Source organism: Vulpes vulpes, chromosome 1 (assembly GCF_048418805.1).
Source record: "Vulpes vulpes isolate BD-2025 chromosome 1, VulVul3, whole genome shotgun sequence".
NCBI classification, from domain to species: domain Eukaryota; kingdom Metazoa; phylum Chordata; class Mammalia; order Carnivora; family Canidae; genus Vulpes; species Vulpes vulpes.
In genome coordinates this window covers 174,109,125-174,132,299 of record NC_132780.1, presented here as the reverse complement: position 1 = coordinate 174,132,299, position 23,175 = coordinate 174,109,125, and the positions used below count along the sequence as shown (strand labels likewise).

Genomic DNA, 23,175 nt, shown 5'->3' with positions numbered 1-23,175 from the left:
GAGAGAGAGAGAGAGAGAGAGAAAGTACAAGTAGGGAGGGGTAGAAGGAGAAGGAGAGGGAGAAGCAGAGTCACCACTGAGCAGGGAGCCCAATGCAGGGCTAGATCCCAGAGCCTTGAGATCATGACCTGAGGTGAAGACAGATGCTTAACCAACTGAGCCACCATGGTGCCCCTGGCTTTCTTCTTATTATTAAGAGCAAGCACTTATCCTGCATGGAAAGTACTGCTGAGGCCTTTCCACAGAAAAGACAGAGGTGCTCCCTCAGAAGCTACCCCTGCCTCTCCTGGCTCCAAAGGCAATAAGTAGGGATAATGCCAGCATAGTCCAGCTGGGATTATAGGCCCTTACAAGGATGGAGATTATACTCTAGAGGAGTTTTAAGAGTTAGCATTCACCAATAAGTGCTAGGAGGGTACTCAATTGGATACGATTTCAGAGGCATTTGATCAAGGTGTGGGTACATAAAACTGGGTAAGCAAGGATTCATTTACTTGGTGGGGGGGCACTCTTACAGGATAAGTGTTTTAACATCCAGCAAGGCCCCTGGATAATGGTGCAAACTCACTTCTAGAGTAGCTTTGAGAAGTCTGGGAAAGTAATGGTCTTTGCTGAATGAAGTTGAAATGCCTAAATTGCTATGGCAGATAGTAGGGGAAGAGATGAAAAGTTTGAGGGAAGTGAGCATGCTGAATTGGATATATTATATGAGGCCTGAATATCCACAAAGGTTCTGTGGGAGGACCCAGAGGGCACTCCATTACTGAAGGCCATCAGGGTATATGCTGGTGAGAGGGGTACCCTCTTCACTACAAGTTCAATAGTTGCTCTCCCCTGCAGGCTGGGGCTGGTGCTAAGAGAGGTGCTCACAGAAGTGGACTTGTGAGTAGCAGTGAGGGTTCTGGGGTCTAAAGCAAGAGCGATCCTCCATTGCAATTAACCATCAGAAACCAGGGGGCCATAGCTACCACAGGAATGGCCAAGAATATGTGGCTGCATTCATTGTAACCATGGACACCTGGCCTGAAAAATGTTTGACACCAAGACTTAGGGCAGAATTATGTCACAAGTTTTTGGTTCCATTTTTTATCATTAAGATCTAAAATGTCAGAAACTGTCAACTCACAATACAACTAGAGATGCACAGAGATTTAATTTCTTTACATGACTGTAAGTGATCTTCCGTTCCACTCAATCCCCTATCCACTGGTTAGTGGGGAAGAACTTAGCCATATGTCAATTTATTTTAAGTCTGATATGATTGTTTGAACTAGGTTTCTAGAGGTGTTCATTCTCTCAAGGTGGCTTACTGTCCTCTAGCTGCTTTCCTTCAAGTTGTATCCCTGTGTATTGGGCAAAGAGTTCGGCTCATGGATTATGAGTTCCATATTATTATTAACTGCTTCACAGGGTAAAAAATCCATAGACATAAAGTGCCAGCTAATTATATGCTCCGGATCCCTCTCAGCATGTTTTTTCCTCAAGGACTCTAGTTGGTAAGTTCATTCTGTTTTATCTTCTGTTTTGCTGTTGATTTTCACTTAATATTCCTCTGTGTAGGTAATAACAATTTTGTATTTATTTAATGGCCACATAATTTTCTATTGTTAGGGTTTACTTGGATCTTTAGAGATCAGTACCGATGCCAGTTTGAATTCCAATTTTAAGAAAGCCTCAAATTTTACCAAACCTAAATTCTGTCTGCCAAATCAGAGTTGGGGAAGTATTTGGATTTAGGATTATTTGGAATTGATGTTTCTATCCCAAGAGAAGTTAGAGAAACAGCAGGATTTTTTTTTTTGGCTTAGGAAGTTTCTTTCTGGAGGCCTTACAGGATGGCTTTTCATAGGGTCTCAGCCTATCCCTCACTTCTCGCATCAGCCCCCATATGTGACTTGAAATAAGTCATGATAAGTCCAGTGGTGTGTGCAGCAACTTCAAGTCCCCAGTCAGTATCTATACCTAAGACCCTCCTGGTTAGACATTCTCAAGATTTCCTTCAACATAAGGACAAGCACGACTTGGTGGGATGCCACCCCAGTTCGGCATCACCAGTGGGCTGATGAAGTAGTTAGATATTCCATGTGTATTCTCCTGTCCCTTTGCCTATGATCCTACCCTACCTGTCCCTAGACTGTCTTTTAGATCCTTGTCATCTTTATGTTTTCTGAAATCCCACTGAAGTGTGAACTCCTTAAGGGCAACTGTTTAGGAATCTTAGATTGCCTTGTATTTCCGAGGATGCCAAGCACAGTAGCTGGCACATAGTCATTGCTTAAGGAGTTTGATGGATGAATAAAGAAACAAAATTGGGCTAGTAGTGGGAGCAGTAGAGAGGAATCAGGTGAAATACTGCATAATCCATACCTTTTAAGTCAAATCATTTGGGGGATCCATTGTGTTAAAGATGGTGGTTGGGTGGCCAAGGCCCTGTACTCAAAAGGAGGAAGGGAGAGAAATATTGGGAGTGGCTCTTTGGAAGTCCCAGCATGGCTCAGACACCTGCTGAAGGCTCTTGATGGGGGTGAGGAGAGGGTTATGGCATTGACAGAACTACTGTGGCTGGAAGTGCTTTTGAGGAAGAAGTAGGATAGAAATGGGAAGAGGTGTGTAAAGAGAACTTAGAGTCTTGGGTGGTTTAAGGGTTTGTTATTCCAGCATTTGGAAGCCAGAACTGCATCATCCTTCCATGTGTAAAGAGCCCAAGTCTGGAGATCCTGCTGGGGGCGTGAAAGATAAAGTGGAGAATTGATAGGCCTGAGCCTTTTTAGTTCAGTTATGAGGGATGCAATAAGATCATGTGAGTCATTTTTAGATTTGGATCAAAAGGCAACATTTCGTGTATGTCTTTTTGCCCTGAGAGGACAGATGTTTTAGTAAGTATCCATGTACTCCAGTGTCTCATAGCTCTGGATTTTCATCAAGCATAGTCACAGATTCTCTAACTTCCCAGGCTTCATATCTCGAGATGGATGAATATTGTAGACAGATGTATACATCCCAGTATATATCAGATATTAAGACTGAGCTGTACTACTAAGGTACATGGCTTAATTTATGCTCAAGAGAATTGATACAATTTTGGGAAAGCTTTGGTAACCTATACTGCTCATTCCTTCTTTCAGATGGACCCCTCCTTTTTTTCACCTTGCTGAGTACAAACTGTATCTCAGGGCTTAGTTCAAACCCTATGCCTTGTATGACACCTTCCTGGAGGCCCAGGCCCTAGGGATCCCACCCTTCTCTGAACCCCAGAGTATTTGTTTATCATACAAAATGGCTGATATTTTTTGTACTAATTAAAGGAGGATGCCTACTTAGGGCAGAGGAATTAGAATATTTCTTTGAAGTTTCTGCATTGATTTACTGTTCATTATTTTTACAACTTTTTCATGAAGGTAATTCACATATTTAAAACATTGCAAAGGCATTATCACTAAATAACTGACATTTTACTAGCAGAGTTATGAGCACCTACATCACTGGAATTCTTTCCTCTTACTCTTTTTTCTTAATACCACTGACCAACTAGTGGAAGAACTCCTCTTCTTTGTGAAGCCTATGAGAAGATGCCTTCACATGGCAGAGAAATTAGAGAACGTTTCCTCCTGCAAGCAGCATAACTACATGGACAATGGGTTTCTCTCCCAGAGGTTTCTTCATGCAAAGAAAAGTAAGGCTGCAAGTTGCAATCACTGAACCAAAGTCTTGTCTTGGTAGTTGTGTGGGGCCTGCAAATCTAACCCCTCTCCACCCTACTGGGGTGACTTCGATCTGAACACACATTGCTTATTTCATCATTTTGCTTCTGTTATCCTTGGTGGACACTAGTTATAAACAGGATGGCTTACAAATGTCTGCTTGTTCATCTGCCAACCATAAGTCATGTCGACCTTTTGGGAACTTGGTTTCAATGTCTCGAAGGAAGTTATCTGTGGCAATTGTAGCCTGATGGCAAATGATAAACATCCATTTAATTCATGAAGTGTTTATTCTCCCTAAATACCATTGATAATAGTAAGGAAGTGCATTTGTGCATTTTTCAGTTCCAGAGTGGGACTCACAAAGCATTGTTCTTCTTTCCAGGAAGTTCTTCTTCTGGGAAATATTACTTAATAGTAACATTGATAATAATGATAAAAGTAACTGTTTAGTTAGTACTTACTAACCCTCAACTTTATAAAATGAATTCTCATGACACACTGGGTTACTCATGGTAAGAAAAAAGAAGCTCAGATAAAATCAATGATGAAAAACAGGCAGCTGGTCTTTCCCCAGAGGTTGGAAAAAGTCTCCTTGAGCAACTGACTCCTCCCGTCTGCTCCAGGCCATGTTCAGTATGGAAGTCTGGCAGGATGGAATTGCTTGGAGGTGTTCATTTTCTCTTTCTGAATGCATCAGTCATTTCTCCAGCTAGGCTGTATTGCTTTGAGATCAGGGACAGAAACTTCTACTTTTTTGCCTCCCCAAATACCTAGGTTGGTCTCTTGAAAAAGTCAGTACTTACTTATGGGTGATTGAATTACTGATTTTTAAGTGGGCCATCCTGGGTGTGGTCACAAGAAAGTAAAGATCGCACAAGGTAAAAGCCTAAATGTCTAAGTGTCTGAGTATGTTCAGTGTAATATTTGGTGTTTTCTCCCCACAGCAGCTGTGAATACATTTCTTGTTTGTGGCCATGACTTCTATATTCAAGTACTTCCAAAGATCCTCCCAGTTGCTGAGGACCATTCTGCACTCCTGCATTAATAGCCCTCAGGCTGACCTGGGTCTGTGGCTGGTATGTACATAGTTTTTGTTTTTATTTTTACCCCTTTGTCCTCTTCCATCCTTATCCCTCTTTCTTCTATTTCTTAAAAATATAGCCAAGGAAAAGATGCAATTAGTAAGCTCCTTGCCAGAGCCTTCTTGGTTTTCATGTGGCTTTGAAAATTCTGTTTTTTGAAGGTGATCATAAAATGTGGGTACTGAGAATATTTGGCATTAATCAGGCAGTTTCATATTTGTGAATAAAACTGGTGAGAAATCACAGCTTACTTGAATAAAATGAGCTCCTCTTAGCTTAGTACCATAATAAAGTTAAAAAATAACAAAGCAAAAGCAGTTCAAACATGAATAATTTAAGTTTAATCCTGAGCAAACTATTTACATTTTCTTTGCCCCAGAATAGTAGCTAGTAAAGATGGTCATCTTTGGTTTCAAAGTAGCTTTTTAGAGTATACATAATTTTCCCAGAGTTTCCCATTTATTTAAGGCCTCATTCGGAGTAGGGAACTGTGCTAAGCTCTGGTCAAATTTTAATGCATCTTTAAAACTGAGTTTGATCTAAGAATCTTTGCTCTAATTTAAGATGTTAAATAGAGATATTACAAAGCAAGAGGGCTGGAATTGATAAAAATTAATAAGCAACTGTTTTATTACTGCTTTTACATTTATTTATTAGTTGATTTTAGACTAACCTTATCAGTAAGTGGAAAAACGTAAGATGTAAACATTGATGTTCCCCTAAGACATTTCTGTGTGAATTGTGTGACCTGATTAAAAATATTACAGGTTGGCACTAAAATTATGGGCCTCTATTTTTACCACACATAGTGTTTGAGGAAAGTAGTGAGGGATAAAGAGAAGCTATTTAGAATCACAGGGTTGTTTGTACTATCCCATCAGCTTCCTGGAACAGTGGCTCTGTGGAAACATAAAGTCATGGCATTTGTAGGAGGAAAGAAAATATGATGGAAGCATGAATGGAATGGTTAGCTGGGTGTAGAATCTAGGATGTGGGTTATATGAGTGGTTAATTGCTTGTCTCACTTGATTGGGCTTTTGGAAAACTTGAGAAATTCCAAGTTGTTTTTCTAGTTGGGCTTGAAGAATGGGTTGACATTAAATTATTTCCCTATGGGTTTGAGAAGATGGCATTGAATTTGTGGTCTGACAAATAGATCCTTTGACTGGAGGGGAAAGGAAAATGAAGGAAGCAACATTTATGGAGTGTAGGTCATGAGTCACAGCCTCTGAGGCATGGTGCACAGGTTTTATACACACTGTCACATTCAGTCCTGCAAATAACCACATGAAGTTATCTGTCACAGTCAACCAGGCTGCTATAAAGTACCATAGACAAGGTGGCTTATGAACAACAGAAATTTATTTCTTACAGTTCTGGAAGCAGGAAGGCAAGAGATCGGAGTTTTAACATGGTAGGGTTATGGTGAGGTTCGTTTCTGGATTGCAGACTGCTGACTTCTCTATGTATTTTAACACGGTAGAAAGAGAGCTAGCTCTCTGACATCTTCTTATGACCCCATTTATGAGGGATCTGCCTTCATGACCTAATTATCTTCCAAAGGTCCCATCTCCAGATACTATCACACCAGGATTAGGGTTTCAACATATTTATTTTGGGGGGACACAAACATTCAGTTAATAGCAGTATCATTGTCTATAGTTAATAGATACAGATATTTAAGGTACTAAGAGTTTAATTGGTTAGCTCAAGGTGACACAGATAGTAAATAGAATCAGAATCTAGATGGTACCAAGTGGCTTGGAAAGTGGCTGCAAACACAGCTGATTAACTTAAAGATTAAGTTAAAGTATTCTATTGGATTGTTGTGCCAAAAATTATGTTAATGATTTACTTCCATCCCCATGTTCTGGTTTATTATTTGCCCAAATCAAAATTGTCAGACAGTTTAAATCATGATTACTCAACAGATGAAGAGCCTAAGACCTGGGAGTTAACACTACTGGTTCTAGGACACTGAATTATTTTTTAGATGGGGAGACAGTTAATTCCCCTCTCAATAGACACCATAAAAGGCATTAGGGCTTTGATTTATATTTAATTTCAACTATAATAAATGGCTTATATCTGGTCAGTTAAAGTAGATGATAAAAATATTCTTCGCCTTGGGCACCTGGGTGGCTCAGTCAGTTAAGCGTCCAACTCTTGGTTTTGGCTCAGGTCATGATCTCATAGGTCATGGTCTCATGGGTTGTGAGATGGAGCCCCATGTTGGGCTCTGTGCTCAGTGGGGATTTGGCTTGAGATTCTCTCCTTCTTCCCCTCCCCCTACCTCCATGATCTCTCTTTCTCTCTAAAATAAATAAATCTTTAAAAGTTATTCTTCACCTAATACTCTTAACAGAGGACTTGATTAGGGTTATTTATTTTCCTGAACTTTGCCCCCAGTTCTGATCTCAACTTAGAAATGGGAAAGAAGAATGACTATTACATATTTGGATAGTAATTAGTAGTAATTCTGCAGCAATATGGTTGGCTCGTTAAAAGTGATATACCTTGTTAAATGTATATTAAATAGGAATAAAAGGCTAAGCTTCTTTCTTTTAATTCAGAAACTGCTAAGAAAAGAAAGATAAAAAGGGAAGACAACAGGTATTAGAAAAGATGAAAACCAGATGCCTTTTCTTATAGTAATGGAATTTTGTGCTTCTTTCGGTTTCCAAGTTATTTCCTTTTTTTTTTTTCCCAAGTTATTTCCATTTATGTCTGTATGGGTTTAATCTAGGTGATAATTTGTCTAGAAACATTGCCTTTCAAGGGGTTATACCTAATTACAAATATAAAAGATGACTTGAAAGAGTGGTGGAACATCACACCAATACTCTCTCCACTTCCCAGTGGCAGAGGGAAGTGAAGGTGAAGAAATAAGTAGAAGACAGAGAGCAGCGAGATGCAAGGTGTGCTTCTGCACTTTGGTGACACTAATGGGAAATAAAAGTTTCTAGCTGACATTTGTGACATTCTTATATGGGCTCACCACTCTCCTAAGCACTTCACCTATGAGGACTTTGAAGAATGAGACAAGTCATCTTGCGTAAAGTCAATCTGGGATGAAAGTCAGGCATCGGGTTCAGAGTGTGCATGCTAAACCTCTGGACTCTCTTGCTTCAATACAAGTGGTGAGAGTAATTAACAACCCTTCTTATTTGGTCTCTATGGGAAGGTATTATCTCCATTTTACAGATGACATTGAGTTTGGGAAAAATTAATTGATCAATCAGCTCAATATCAGACAATGTAGATGATGGGGTATGATTTTTAGCACAAGTCTGTCTAATTTCAAAATCTGGGCTTTAATTATGATGTTGCTTAAAGCTCAAGGTCAGGGATCCCTGGGTGGTGCAGCGGTTTGGCGCCTGCCTTTGGCCCAGGGCGCGATCCTGGAGACCCGGGATCGAATCCCACATCAGGCTCCCGGTGCATGGAGCCTGCTTCTCCCTCCGCCTGTGTCTCTGCCTCTCTCTCTCTCTCTGTGACTATCATAAATAAATAAAAAATTAAAAAAAAAATAAAGCTCAAGGTCAAAAGATGTTACCAAGTGTTTTTTTCAGAAAGCAGTTTCACCTTTCTGTCTTAAGAACTAGACTTAGAGTACAGTGCCATGACCAGAAGATTCAGTTAACAGAATACTTATATTCCCTGAGCTGCTTCTGTGTGCTTGTTTAGGTGGGCAGGCCAGTCCAAAGGAGACTTTGATGAGCACGGGCTTCCACGAGGACTGAGCTGCCTTGCTGCTGTAAGTTCAAATGGTAAATTAACCTCTTGTTAGCTCAGGAATGTTCTCTCATGGGCCCTTTGGAACCCACTTCTTTGAAATGTAATCCCATCTCTTGGTTTTCTGGGACAAGATGGGCCTAATTACAACTGACTTGAAATGGCAAACCTTACCTTTAGTCATAAAGATAGGATAGAATTAGCAATTTTATCTTGAAAACATGATGGAATGGATCGTATCCACTTAGCAATATGAAAGATGTTCTGTATTTGCAACCTCAAGTGAATTGCCTGTGATGATGAGCATCATGGTCTGGTTGAATGCTTATTCAATAATAAATTCACTATTTATTGAGCATGATGTGCCTGGCTCTGTGCTAGAGTCAAGATGCCAGAGAAATACAGTTCCTTCTGATCACTGGCCAAAGGGGGCCTAGGGATTGGAAACATACACATTCCCTGGGTACCTAGGGACAAGAATTAGCTGTGGTTTCCCTTTCTAGGAATATGGGAGCTCTACAAAGAGATAAAGAACTGAAGAACCTAAGATCTCTTTAAGGAAGTTTAAGCATGTCTTCTTGGGATTGGACCTTCAAGAAGGCCTGAATCTCTTTTACTAGACTAGCATTCTTAGATGGCACAGCTCTTGTGTTAATCATCTTTGCATAGCCAGACTGTATCTGAGTGCCTGGCATTCTGTAGGTAGACTATAAATGGTTGTTGACTACATAAAAGAAAGAAATTAAACTTCTCCCTCTGGCCAGGAAAGACTCGGAGACAAATTTCACTACGACCTTAACAGGTTTTTGCTAAGTATGTATTTGCATTGTCCCCCTCCTATGTTTCATAATAATGTCATAATGTCATTGTATTATAGTGCAACCCTTAAGGGTTATACTTTGCATTTTCCTGAATGTCCCCTCTTTCTCCTATTTTTCTAGCTCTTTGTTATTCCTGTTCTCTTTTGGACTCATTTTTCTCTTTTTTTTCTTTGTCTTCTCCCTCAGCAAATTCTCTTCCTATTGGAGTTGAATAGAACTGAAGCTTAATTATTATTATTATTTTTTTAATTTTTATTTATTTATGATAGTCACACAGAGAGAGAGAGAGAGAGAGGCAGAGACACAGGCAGAGGGAGAAGCAGGCTCCATGCACCGGGAGCCCGACGTGGGATTCGATCCCGGGTCTCCAGGATCGAGCCCTGGGCCAAAGGCAGGCGCTAAACCGCCGCGCCACCCAGGGATCCCCCTGAAGCTTAATTATTAATTAGCCATTTTAGTGGGACTATTTTTCCTTTGAAATACAATGTTTCTTCATTATGCAAAACACACTTTATGATGTCTTTTTGACATTCATATCTATCGCTTCACAAATTAACAGTGGAAAGTACACATATTAGTTGCTAGGGCTACAGTAACAAAGTACCAAAGACCAGGTGGCTTAACCAGCAGAATTTACTTTCTTATTGTTCTGGAGGCTATAAGATGTTGGCAGGGCTGGTTTCTTCTTAGGTCTCTGTCCTTGGCTTGTAAATGGCCATCTTCTCTCTGTTTTCACATGGTCTTCCTTCTGTATCTGTGTCCTAAATTCTTCTTAAAAGCATAATGGTCATATTGGATTAGGACCCCCCCTAATGACCTCATTTTAACTTAATTACCTCTTTAAAGACCTCATCTCTAAATACAGTTACATTCTGAGATACGGGGGTAAGGACTTCAACATATGAATTTTGGGAGAACAAAGTTCAGCCCTTAACCATATACCTTTAAGTTTGGTGGAGTTTTTTTTTTTTTTTTTAAGATTTATTTATTTATTCATGAGAGACACAGGGGTGGGGGCAGAGACACAGGCAGAGGGAAGCAGGCTCTCTGCAGGGAGTCCGATGCTGGACTCCATCCATCCCAGATCCTGGGATCACGACCTGAGCCCAAGGCAGGCGCCCAACTGCTGAGCCACCCAGGTGTCCTTTGGTGGAGTTTTTTGTTTTGTTTTGTTTTTTAATCACTGATTGAAAGCAAAAATTGCTAAGGGTGGCTGATCATGAGAATTACCTGAGGAGGCCTACCTCAAGAAACAAGAAGTCTCTCAAATACACAACCTAACTTTACATCTAGAGGAGCTAGAGAAGGAATAGCAAATGAAGCCTAAAGTCAGCAGAAGGGAAATATTAAAGATTAGAGCAAAAATAAATGATATAGAAACAAAAAAAATCAGTAGAGTAACAAACTAAGAGCTGATTCTTTGAAAGAATTAATAAAATTGATAAACCCTTAGCCAGACTTATCAAAAAGAAAAGAGAAATGACCCAAACAGATAAAATCACAAATGAAAGAGGAGAGGTCATAAACACCACCACAGAAATACAAAAAATTATGAGAATAATATGAAAATTTTTATGCCAACAATCTGGGAAATTTGGAAGAAATGGATGAATTTCTGGAAACCTACAAACTACCAAAACTGAAGTTGGAAGAAAAAGAAAGAGAAAATTTGAGCAGATTCATAACCAGCAAAAAAATTGATTCAGTAATAAAAAATCTCCCAAAAAACAAAAGTCCTGGACCAGATGGCTTCTCAGGGGAATTCTATCAAACATTTAAAGAAGAATTAATACCTATTGTTCTCAAATTGTTCCAAAAAAGAAAAAAAAAAAAAAGGAAGGAAATCTTCCAAACTTATTCTACAAGGCCAGTGTTACTTTGATTCCAAAAGCAGACAAAGACCCCAATACAAAAGAAAATTATAGGCCAATATCCCTGATGAACATGTATGTAAAAACTCTCAATAAAATATTAGAAAATTGAATTCAACAGTACATTAAAAGAATTATTCACGATCAAGTGGGATTTATTCCTGGGCTGTAGGGGTGTTTCAATATTTGTAAATCAGTCAACGTGATACACTATATTAATAAAAGAAAGGATAAGAATCATATGATCCTGTCAATAGATGCAGAAAAAAGCATTTGACAAACTGCAGCAGTCATTCTTGATATAAATGCTAAACAAGCTAGGGATAGATGAAACATACTTCAGCATCATAAAGGCCATATATGAAAGACCCACAGCTAATATCATCCTCAGTGGAGAAAAACTAAGAGCCTTTCCTTTATGGTGAGGAACAAGACAAAGATGCCCACTCTCACCATTACTATTTAACATAATACTGGAAATCTTAGCTTCAGCTCTCAGACAACAAAAAGAAATAAAAGGCATCCAAATCAGCAAGGAAGAAGTCAAACTTTTACTATTTGCAGACAACATAATACTCTATGTAGAAAGCCCAAACACTCCACCAAATAATTACTAGAACTAATACATGAATTCAGCAAAGTTGCAGAATATAAAATCAATGTGCAGAAATCTGTTACATTCTATGCAACAGTAATGAAGCAGCAGAAAAAGAAATCAAGGAATTGATCCTATTTGCAATTGGGCTAAAAACAATAAATAGGTAAAAGACCTGTACTCTGAAAACTATAGACCACTTATGAAAGAAATTAGACAGGACACAAAAAAAGGAAAAAGCATTTTATGCTCATGTATTGGAAGAACAAACATTGTTAAAATGTCTATACTATCAAAGCAATCTACACATTCAGTGTGATTCCTATCAAAATACCACCAGCATTTTTCACAGAGCTAGAACAAACAATTCTAAAGTTTGTATAGAACCACAAAAAAAACTCCAAATAGCCAAAGTGATCCTGAAAAAGAAAAACAAAACTGGAGAAATCATGACTCCAGATTTCAAGCTATATTTCAAAGCTGTAGTCATCAAGACAGTATGGACTGGCACAAAAACAGACACATACATCAAGGGAACAGAATAGAAAACCCAGAAATGGACCCACAACTATATGGTTGACTAATTTTTGACAAAGCAGGCAAGGATATCCAATGGAAAAAAGATAGTCTCTTCAACAGATGGTGTGGGGAAAACTGGACAGCAACAGGCAGAACAAACTGGATTACTCCTTTGCATCATACACAAAGATAAATTTAAAAATGGGTGAAAGACCTAAATGTGAGACAGGAATCCACCAAAGTACTAGAGGAGAACACAGTCAGCAACCTCTTTGACCTCAGCTGCAGCAACTTCTTACTAGACATGTCGCCAGAGGCAAGAGAAACAAAAGCAAAAAAGAACTATTGGGACTTCATCAATATAAAAAGCTTCTGCACAGCTAAGGAAACAATCAACAAAACTAAAAGGCAGCCTACAGAATGGGAGAAGATATTTGCAAATGACATACCTGATAAAGGGTTAGTATCCAAAATCTATAAAGAACTTATTCAAACTCAATACCCAAAAAACAATAATCCAGTTGCAAAATGGGCAGAAGACGTGCATAGACATTTTTCCAAAGAAGACATCCAGATGATTAACAGACACATGAAAAGCTGTTCAACATCACTCATCATCAGGAAAATACAAATCAAAACCGTGGTGAGATACCACTTAAATGATGAAATTAATAACACAAGAAACAACAGATGTTGGTGAGGATGCAGAAAGAGGGGAACCCTCTTGCTTTGTTGGTGGGAATGAAAACTGGTGCAGCTACTCTGGAGAACAGTATAGAGGTTCCTCAAAAAGTTAAAAATACCCTACAATCCAGCAATTGCACTACTAGGTATTTACCCAAAGTATACAAAAACACAGATTCGAAGGAGTACATGCACCTAGATATTTATAGCAGCATTATCAAAAATAGCTAAACTATGGAAAGAGCCCAAATATCCATTGATGGATGAATGGCTAAATGTATATATAATGAAATATTACTTCGCTACCAAAAAGAATGAAATCTTGCCATTTGCGATGACATGCATGGAATTAGAGCATACTATGTTAAGTGAAATAAGTCAGAGAAAGACAAACACCATATGATCTCACTCGTATGTGGAATTTAAGAAAGAAAAGAGATGAACCTATGGGAAGAGAGGAGAGAAGAAGGGGAAACAAACCATAAGAGACCCTAGAGAACAAACTGAGGGTTGATGGAGGGAGGTGAAGGGAGATGGGCTAGATGGGTGATGGGTATTAAAGAGGGCACTTGTGATGAGCACCTGAGATGTAAGTAAGGAATCACTGAATTCTACTCCTGAAACCAATATTGCACTGTATGTTAATTAGCTAAAATTTAAATTAAAAAAAAAGAGGGAGAATTACCTGGGGAGATTGAAAAATACAGACTCCTGGGAGATTCCAGATTCTCATTCAGAGGATCTGAAATAGGAATGGGAATATGTATATTTAAAAAACACCCTGGGTAACTCAGATAATGAGTGAGTTTTGAGAACCATCATTCTAACTGGTTCCTGGAATGTTTATTATACTAGGAGAGATCAAGTTGAATGAAGAAGAGTAGTTGCTTAGGAAAAAATTATAGAAGGATTATCTTTGGTGAGTACTTCTTTGGAACTTTGCTGTTTTCTTTCATTTGGTTCCACTTTTTTTCCCTCTGTTTTTTCATTTCATTACATTCTTGCATATACTCAGTAATATAAGATCTTATAGCACCCAACAAATTCTGGCCTGAGTTTTATGATTTAATTAGTTGCAACTGTTGGATTTAGGTTCCAAATAATTTCTGACTCATACACCATCTCAGCTATGAGTATTAGTTAGATATCTAATTTATTCTGTGTGTGTCAGTCATGTTTGAGGATGATGACATAAACAGGGATGTAGTAAAATCTGCCCTCAAGAATTTCAGGGGCTTTCATTGTTAGATTATCAAAGACATCTCCTAATGCTATGATATTATTACTTTAAACAAAATCATACCATTGGGGATTTATTATGTTTTTGGTTGTTTTCACTGGATTGTTGATTAACCCAGCTCTGGTGGCACACTTTCACTGGTAAGACTATGACTAAACCAGGGTCAGTTACCTACGTTTTGTGCCTAGTGGCTGCCACCTTGAGAGACTTAACATGATTTTTCAGCTGCCTTTCTCCCAGCACAGCTGGTTCTGACTTAGCACAGCCCTCCCTAGAGATTTTGTACCTGATTAAAACCAACCTCACCAGAATGCTTACTAGGATTCAAGGGCAGTTATACCCCATTTTGATTGAAGCAAACCCAATAGGTATTGTCAACATAGAAGGTAACGTTGCTATGTAGCCTATCAAGAGATAATTTAGGCATTTAAACATGAAATATAATATCTTGGTTAAAAAAATCATGCAAAGTCAGTAAGAGGGATCTTTAATTTTATAGAAAGTCATTATCTATGATCCCTTGAGAGTAACATACAAAAATTGGGTACAGATTTTTAAATTTGCTTCATGTTAGAGGAAGAAAAGCGAAGGAGGCAGAAACAAAGGAGAATGGGTTCTGTTGTTTTGAATGAGAGTTACAGGTCAACTTGCCCTGTGGGCTCCAGATTATTAGCTCAAGTTATCTACTGCTCTTTAACTTTCTATTCATTTGTTCCTTCTTTTGCTCATTTCTGGATCATTTATCAAATATTTATTGAGTAGTTGCATGGAGTTATGAAGATAAGTAAGAAACTATGTGTTCTAAGGAGGCTCAAAGTCCTGAAAGAGAGGGACACATGCACCAGCAGTACAGTAGGTGTGATGGGTGTGCAAATGAGCTATACCCAGGGTCATGAAGAACCTGAAAGTTGGAGGGCCAACCACTTGACTGGGGTAGAGTGTCATTTCAGAGGAGGAAATGCTGGATTGAGCAGAAAAGAGGAGAAAGACACTTTATTCAGAAAGAATAGCATGTGCAAAGACACCACAAGTATGCTTATAACTTTTCATTTCAAAGGTGGGGGCAGCCTATCCTCTTGGATGTCATTCTTTTTTTAAAATTTTTTAAAATTTTTATTTATTTATAATAGAGAGAGAGAGAGAGAGAGAGAGAGAGGCAGGGACATAGGCAGAAGGAGAAGCAGGCTCCATGCACCGGGAGCCCGACGTGGGATTCGATCCCGCGTCTCCAGGATCGCGCCCTGGGCCAAAGGCAGGCGCTAGACCACTGCGCCACCCAGGGATCCCATTTTTGAGGCTGCAACAGTGAGAACAATAGGAAGCATTGTATACTTCCAGATCTAATGAAATCTGGGCTGGTGGCATCAAGCACAGGGGAGGAGATACACACCTTTTCATGCCATCTTTATTTCTAGGGACTATATTCCTGGCACTAAATAGACATGAAATACATATTTGTTTAATTTGATGGAGTTTATTGGATAGTTTTTTCACTTATGAAGATAAGAGAGTAAAAAAGAGAGTAATACATATCTTATTTGCCATGGGCTAATCTATGATAATCAAATCTTGCCTATAGTATTTCTCTTATGTAAGTATAACTATCATTATACTGGAGTTTTTATGGAATCAGCATTCTGGATCAGAATATTTTATATCCACAGAACAAAGGTAAATGACAATCCCATCACAAGCCAAAGAAAAGATATACCCACACCCTCTAATCATGTGCATTAGAATTTGTACTCAGCAGTGATTCAGCTGTTTCTCTACCAGGAAGACATTTAATCTATAGCACTATTGCTTTCTCCTAGGAGAGAGAAGGACTCAGTCTTTGCAAGTAAGGATCTTTTTTTTTTTTTTTTTTTTTTTTGACATACATCTTTTAAACTAGTGTTTGCTGGATGCCTGCTTCATGCTGGGCTAGAGATGCTGCCTGTGATGAGTGTGGACACCAGTTTATAAGGATGATTACAATATCTCTCCCATGCCCTCACCCACTTTGCCTTGAATTGTGACTCTGCCACTCCTCCTGTCCATTGATAGAGTCTGTTTCTATTCCTTGAATCTGGGCAGACCTGTGGCTTGCTTGATGGGTAGAAAGATGTGTGAAGTTCAACATTCAAGGTGATGCCTCAGGAGGCCCTGTGAGGGGCTTGTGCTCTTACGCTCTAGGAACACTGCTGTTAGGCAGAGGCTTTGATTAGCTGGTTGGGGACACACAGACAACCTAGCACACAATACCAAATTTCAGACATGCAACTTATGCTGTCTTAGGCCACCGAGCCCACAGGAGCTCTTAGAGGGCTGCAGCTGTGTGAGAGACTCCAGGCAAGACCAACAGATGAAACTTTTAGCTAAATCTACACTAAATTCTTTAGTGTACGGGATCCCTGGGTGGCGCAGCGGTTTCGCGCCTGCCTTTGGCCCAGGGCGTGATCCTGGAGAATGGGGATCGAATCCCACGTCGGGCTCCCGGTGCATGGGGCCTGCTTCTCCCTCTGCCTGTCTCTGCCTCTCTCTCTCTCTCTCTCTGTGTGACTATCATAAATAAAAAAAAATTCTTTAGTGTAGACCCAAAGAATTGTAAGCAAATAAAATGGTTGTTGTTTTAAGACACTAATCTTTGCAGTTTGGTGCACTAGTGATTTTTTGCTGCAAACCTCAGCATCTTATTCTGGCATCAGGGTAGAGTCTGTGACCTTGCCTCCTCAGCACTTGGTCCCCCGCCCAGTGGGGTGAATAGATGGCAGCTGCTCATTTATTCTCTCTCATGTTTATTATTTGCATTTAGCCTGAAAGGAGCTCTGTTCTCCAGGACGGAACTAACTCCAAAGCTCTTCAAGAACAGGAAAAGGAGTCCATCACACACAGCCAAATGGAGCTTGTCCTAAATAGAGGCACACAGACTGAGAGTTGAGGGATATGTGAACTCATTTAGCCTCACTCCCTCATTTTGCATTCAGACCAGGATGAAATGACTTGCTGGAGTCCTCACAGCCCATTAGTGCACACAGTCAGCACAAGGACCATCATCTCTTGACTACTAATCTTACACTTCTTTGAACATTATTTGAACATACAAATTTGAACTTTTAAACTTGAATGGCTTTTTTGAGCAAGGGGAGAAGCTAATCACTTCCAAGTATGATTTTAGAATTACCAGAAAGGCCTTCAAAGACAAAAATGCCTCTGAAATCCAGGTGCTGTTTACTGGGGAGTAGGTGGGCCTGACTTTGGCTGTCCCCTGACTCCACATGGCACACTACATTAACAATCATAAAGACAACATAAACTTAGCAATTTTATCTTGCAAACATGAATATAATGAGTTATACCTACTTAGCTATATTAAAAGTAAGATTTTCATCTGTCTCTTATTGCCTGTGATCAGCATCATATTCTTATTTAATACATATTCAATAATATGTTTCTTTATCTTCTAACTTTATGGAGAAGTTTTCTAAGTTTGGAGGAGATTTTAATTTATATTTCCCCACCAACTTATGACAACTAACTTTCTCTTTCTTTCTTTCTTTCTTTCTTTCTTTCTTTCTTTCTTTCTTTCTTCTTTCTTTCTTTCTTTCTTTCTTTCTTTCTTTCTTTCTTTCTTTCTTTCTTTCTTTCTTCTTTCTTTTGTTTTTTGTTTTTTTTGGTTTACCTGGGCTTTGTGTAACCTACTCCTTTTCATTTTGTTGAAGTGTATCCTTCAGTAGGTTTGATCAGTGAGAATCTCTGGAAAATTATGTCCTTGTCTTTTTATGTCTGAAAATGCTTTCATTTCCTCCAAATCTTGGAATGTAGTTAAGCTGGATATAGAATTCTAGACTGACAATTATTTTCCTTCATCATTTTCCAGGTATTCAGCCATTGTCTCTGGCACACCTGGTTAGTGAAGAGAATCATTCCGTCTGTCTATTGCTCCTTTTCAGGAAACCTATCTTTTTTCTCTTGTAGCTTCTAAGATTTTCTGTTTATTCTTGACGTTTGGGATAGATAAGCTTTTGTTTTATTTATTTTGTTCAGTTTTATGTATTTTCCTCTGACATCCCCTATTTTCAAATCTGGAAAATTCTTAAAGTTTTCTCTTTCCTAGTTTCTTTAGTCTTTCATTCTAAAGCATCTATTAAACATATGTAAGAGCTTTTCTGGACGCAGCTCAGGGTGTGATCCCGGAGTTCCGGGATCGGGTCCCACGTCGGGCTCCCTGCATGGAGCCTGCTTCTCCCTCTGCCTGTGTCTCTGCCTCTCTCTTTCTGTGACTCTCATGAATAAATAAATAAAATATTTTTAAAAACATATGTTAGAGCTTTTCAATCTAGGCATCATTATCCCTAACTTCTTTTTCATATTTTCTCTTTTTCTGTCTATGCTGTATTCTGAGTGATATACTCAGATCATGTTCCAATTCATGAATGATTTCTTCAGCTGGGTCTAGTCTATTGTTTTTTTTTTTTAAGAGTTTATTTATTCATGAGATACACCCACACACACAGAAAGGTAGAGACACAGGCAGAGGGAGAAGCAGGCTCCATACAGGCAGCCCGACCCGGGACTCGATCCCAGGTCTCCAGGATCACACCCTGGGCTGAAGGTAGCGCTAAACCACTGAGCCACCTGGGCTGCCATAGTCTATTTAGTCTGTTTGTGGAGTCTTTTTATTTCCCCTACTACACCTTTTGGAAGTTTCTATTTGGTTCATTTTCAAGTCAGCCTATTCTTATTTATTTTGTATCTTTTGAAAAGTTTTATTACATTTCCTTCTTTCTCTTTGTGAAATAAAAATATTCACTTGAAAACTTACTTAAAAATACTATTGGGCAGCCTGGGTGGCTCAGCGGTTTAGGGCCGCCTTTGGCCCAGGGTATGATCCTGGAGACCCGGATCGAGTCCCGCGTGGGGTTCCTTGCGTGGAGCCTGCTTCTCCCTCTGCCTGTGTCTCTGCCTCTCTCTCTCTCTCTGTGTGTTTCTCATGAATAAATAAATAAAATCTTTAAAAAAAATACTATTAAGCACAAATTCTCCTACTTTGGGATCTTTGGACTTTCCTTTTTTGCTTTGTATTTCTTCCTGTGTTTTATTTTATTTTTTAAGATTTTATTTATTCATGAGAGACACACACACAGAGGCAGAGATACAGGCAGAGAGAGAAGCAGGCTCCCCACAGGGAGCCCAATGTGGGACTTGATCGCGGGACTCCAGGATCACCGCCCCACCCCCGGGGGCTGAAGGCAGGTGCTCAACTGCTGAGCCACCCAGGAGTCCCACATCCTGTGTTTTATAATTTATGTCTACAAGCTCATCTTAAGGAGGAGTTTTTAAAATTAATTAATTAATTAAGAGAGAGTGTTCAAGAGTGTAGGGAGGGGCAGAGGGAGAGAGAGAATCCTAAGGCCCAGTGTATAGCTTGACACGGAGCTTGATCTCATGACCCTGAGATCATAACCTGAGCCAAAATCTAGAGTTGGATGCTTACCTGACTGAGCCACCCAGGCACCCCAGGAGGAGTTATCTTTAATGGGAGTTCTGTCGATGGCCTGAGTTGCAGAAGTCTCTTAATGACAAGGCTCACCACTTCCCTTGCCCAAGTCATCCTGAGTCACTGCTTCCAAACTACCTTTGACACCACTTTCTTCCCTCTAGGTTCCCATATTGCATGAGTAATGGAAAAGTGGTTGGTTCTGCACTGGTGCATGGTACAGGCTCAAAATTCAGACCTGTGTGTGTTTGTGTGTGTGTGTGTGTGTGTGTGTGTAGTGGCTGTCAGAATCTCTGTTGCTGAGAACCTGAGATAGTCAGTCTACATTTTCCTGCAACCTTGTACATGCTGAATAAGATTTTAGGCAATGTATATAACTTTTCAGCACATTTTTGAACAGTATGCTAAGCAGAAGGTGAATTCCTCCTCCTTGACGTATGTGGGGCTTAAGGCTTAAATTCTTTTCTCACAAAGGCATGAATACGTAAGCCTTTGAGTAGTTCTGTTTTTCCTAAGGAATGCATGGTTTTAAAAACTGCATATCTTTACGGTTATATGCTCCTTCGTTTCTGGCATGAGAGGATATCTGGTTTTTTTTTGTTTTTTTTTTTTTTTTGAGCTCAGCTATGTCTTTAACATGGAACAATATATATATATTTCAGTTGTATTTTGAATAAAAGTGGAGATTTCTGCATCTAGTCTACTTCCATCTTTTTTTAAAATTTTTATTTATTTATGATAGTCACACACAGAGAGAGAGAAAGAGAGAGAGGCAGAGACACAGGCAGAGGGAGAAGCAGGCTCCATGCACCAGGAGCCTGACGTGGGATTTGATCCAGGGTCTCCAGGATCGTGCCCTGGGCCAAAGGCAGGTGCCAAACCGCTGCGCCTCCCAGGGATCCCTAGTCTACTTCCATCTTGATGAAGTGCCACAAGACTTTTGTTCATACTTTCCCTGAAATGTAAGTCTTGTTCCTTTCATATACTCATTCTCCATCCCCCAGTTACTTCCTCCTCTCCTTTTCGAAAAAATTTTTTATTGGAGTTCAATTTGCCAACATATAGCATAACACCCAGTGCTCATCCCATCAAGTGCCCCCCTCAGTGCCAGTTACCCAGTCACCCCCACCCCCCGCCCACCTCCCTTTCCACCACCCCTAGTTCATTTCCCAGAGTTAGGAGTCTCTCATGTTCTGTCTCCCTCTCTGATATTTCTGATTCATTTTCTCTCCTTTCCCCTTTATTCCCTTTCACTATTTTTTATATTCCCCAAATGAATGAGACCATATAATGTTTGTCCTTCTCTGATTGACTTACTTCACTCAGCAAATACCCTCCAGTTCCATCCACGTTGAAGCAAATGGTGGGTATTTGTTGTTTCTAATGGCTGAGTAATATTCCATTATATACATAGACCACATCTCCTTTATCCATTCATCTTTTGATGGACACCGAGGCTCCTTCCACAGTTTGGCTATTGTGGACATTGCTGCTATAAACATCGGGGTGCAGGTATCCTGCCGTTTCTCTGCATCTGTATCTTTGGGGTAAATCCCCAGCAGTGCAATTGCTGGGTCATAGGGCAGATCTATTTTTAACCCTTTGAGGAACCTCCACACAGTTTTCCAGAGTGGCTGTACCAGTTCACATTCCCACCAACAGTGCAGGAGGGTCCCCCTTTCTCCACATCCTCTCCAACATTTATTGTTTCCTGTCTTGCTAATTTTCCCCATTCTCACTGGTGTGAGTTGGTATCTCATTGTGGTTTTGATTTGTATTTCCCTGATGGCCAGTGATGCGGAGCATTTTCTCATGTGCTTTTTGGCCACGTCTATGTTTTCCTCAGTGAAATTTCTGTTCATGTCTTTTGCCCATTTCATGACTGGATTATTTGTTTCTTTGCTGTTGAGTTTAATAAGTTCTTTATAGATCTTGGATACTAGCCCTTTATCTGATAGGTCATTTATGAATATCTTCTCCCATTCTGTAGGTTGTCTTTTAGTTTTGTTGACTGTTTCTTTTGCTGTGCAGAAGCTTCTTATCTTGATGAAGTGTCAATAATTCATTTTTGCTTTTGTTTCTCTTGCCTTCATGGATGTATCTTGCAAGAAGTTACTGTGGCCAAGTTCAAAAATGGTGTTGCCTGTGTTCTCCTCTAGGATTTTGATGGAATCTTGTCTCACATTTAGATCTTTCATCCATTTTGAGTTTATCTTTGTGTATGGTGTAAGAGAATGGTCTAGTTTCATTCTTCTGCATGCGGATGTCCAATTTTCCCAGCACCATTTATTGAAGAGACTGTCTTTTTTCCAGTTGATAGTCTTTCCTGCTTTGTCTAATATTAGTTGACCAAAAAGTTGAGGGTCCACTTCTGGATTCTATATTCTGTTCCATTGTCTTTGTGTCTGTTTTTGCACCAGTACCACACTGTCTTGATGACCACAGCTTTGTAGTACAACCTGAAATCTGGCATTGTGATGCCCCCAGCTATGGTTTTCTTTTTTAATATTCCCCTGGCTATTTGGGGTCTTTTCTGATTCACAGAAATCTTAAGATGATTTGTTCCAACTCTCTGAAGAAAGTCCATGGTATTTTGATAGGGATTGCATTAAATGTGTAAATTGCCCTGAGTAACATTGACATTTTCACAATATTAATTCTTCCAATCCATGAGCATGGAATATTTTTCCATCTCTTTGTGTCTTCCTCAATTTCTTTCAGAAGTGTTCTATAGTCTTTAGGGTATACCTTTAGGGTATACCTTTACCTCTTTGGTTAGGTATATTCCTAGATATCTTATGCTTTTGGGTGCAATTGTAAATGGGATTGACTCCTTAATTTCTCTTTCTTCAGTCTCATTGTTAGTGTATAGAAATGCCACTGACTTCTGGGCATTGATTTTGTATCCTGCCACACTGCCAAATTGCTGTATGAGTTCTAGCAATCTTGGGGTGGAGTTTTTTGGGTTTTCTATGTAGAGTATCATGCCATCGGCGAAGAGAGAGAGTTTGACTTCTTCTTTGCCAATTTGAATGCCTTTTATGTCTTTTTGTTGCCTGATTGCTGAGGCTAGGACTTCCAGTACTATGTTGAATAGCAGTGGTGAGAGTGGACATCCCTGTCTTGTTCCTGATCTTAGGGGAAAGGCTTCCAGTGTTTCACCATTGAGAATGATATTTGCTGTGGGCTTTTCGTAGATGGCTTTTAAGATGCTGAGGAATGTTCCCTCTATCCCTACACTCTGAAGAGTTTTGGTCAGGAATGGATGCTGTATTTTGTCAAATGCTTTCTCTGCATCTATGGAGAGGATCATATGGTTCTTGTTTTTTCTTTTGCTGATATGATCAATCACATTGATTGCTTTATGAGTGTTGAACCAGCCTTGCATCCCGGGGATAAATCCCACTTGGTCATGGTGAATAATCTTAATGTATTGTTGGATCCT

The 23,175-nt window shown here is 39.6% G+C and overlaps 1 long non-coding RNA gene across 3 annotated transcripts in view; it reads left to right on the top strand.

Moving 5' to 3' along the window:
* Positions 1–23,175, top strand: part of LOC140595438 (uncharacterized) — a 270,399-nt gene that overhangs the window by 38,296 nt on the left and 208,928 nt on the right. For 2 of the 3 annotated variants that reach the window (XR_011997034.1, XR_011997037.1), the window contains exons 2-3: positions 4,649–4,780; positions 8,474–8,543. This is a non-coding gene — a long non-coding RNA (uncharacterized lncRNA). The remainder of the gene's footprint in view (positions 1–4,648; positions 4,781–8,473; positions 8,544–23,175) is intronic. The other variant, XR_011997036.1, reaches the window with a different exon arrangement.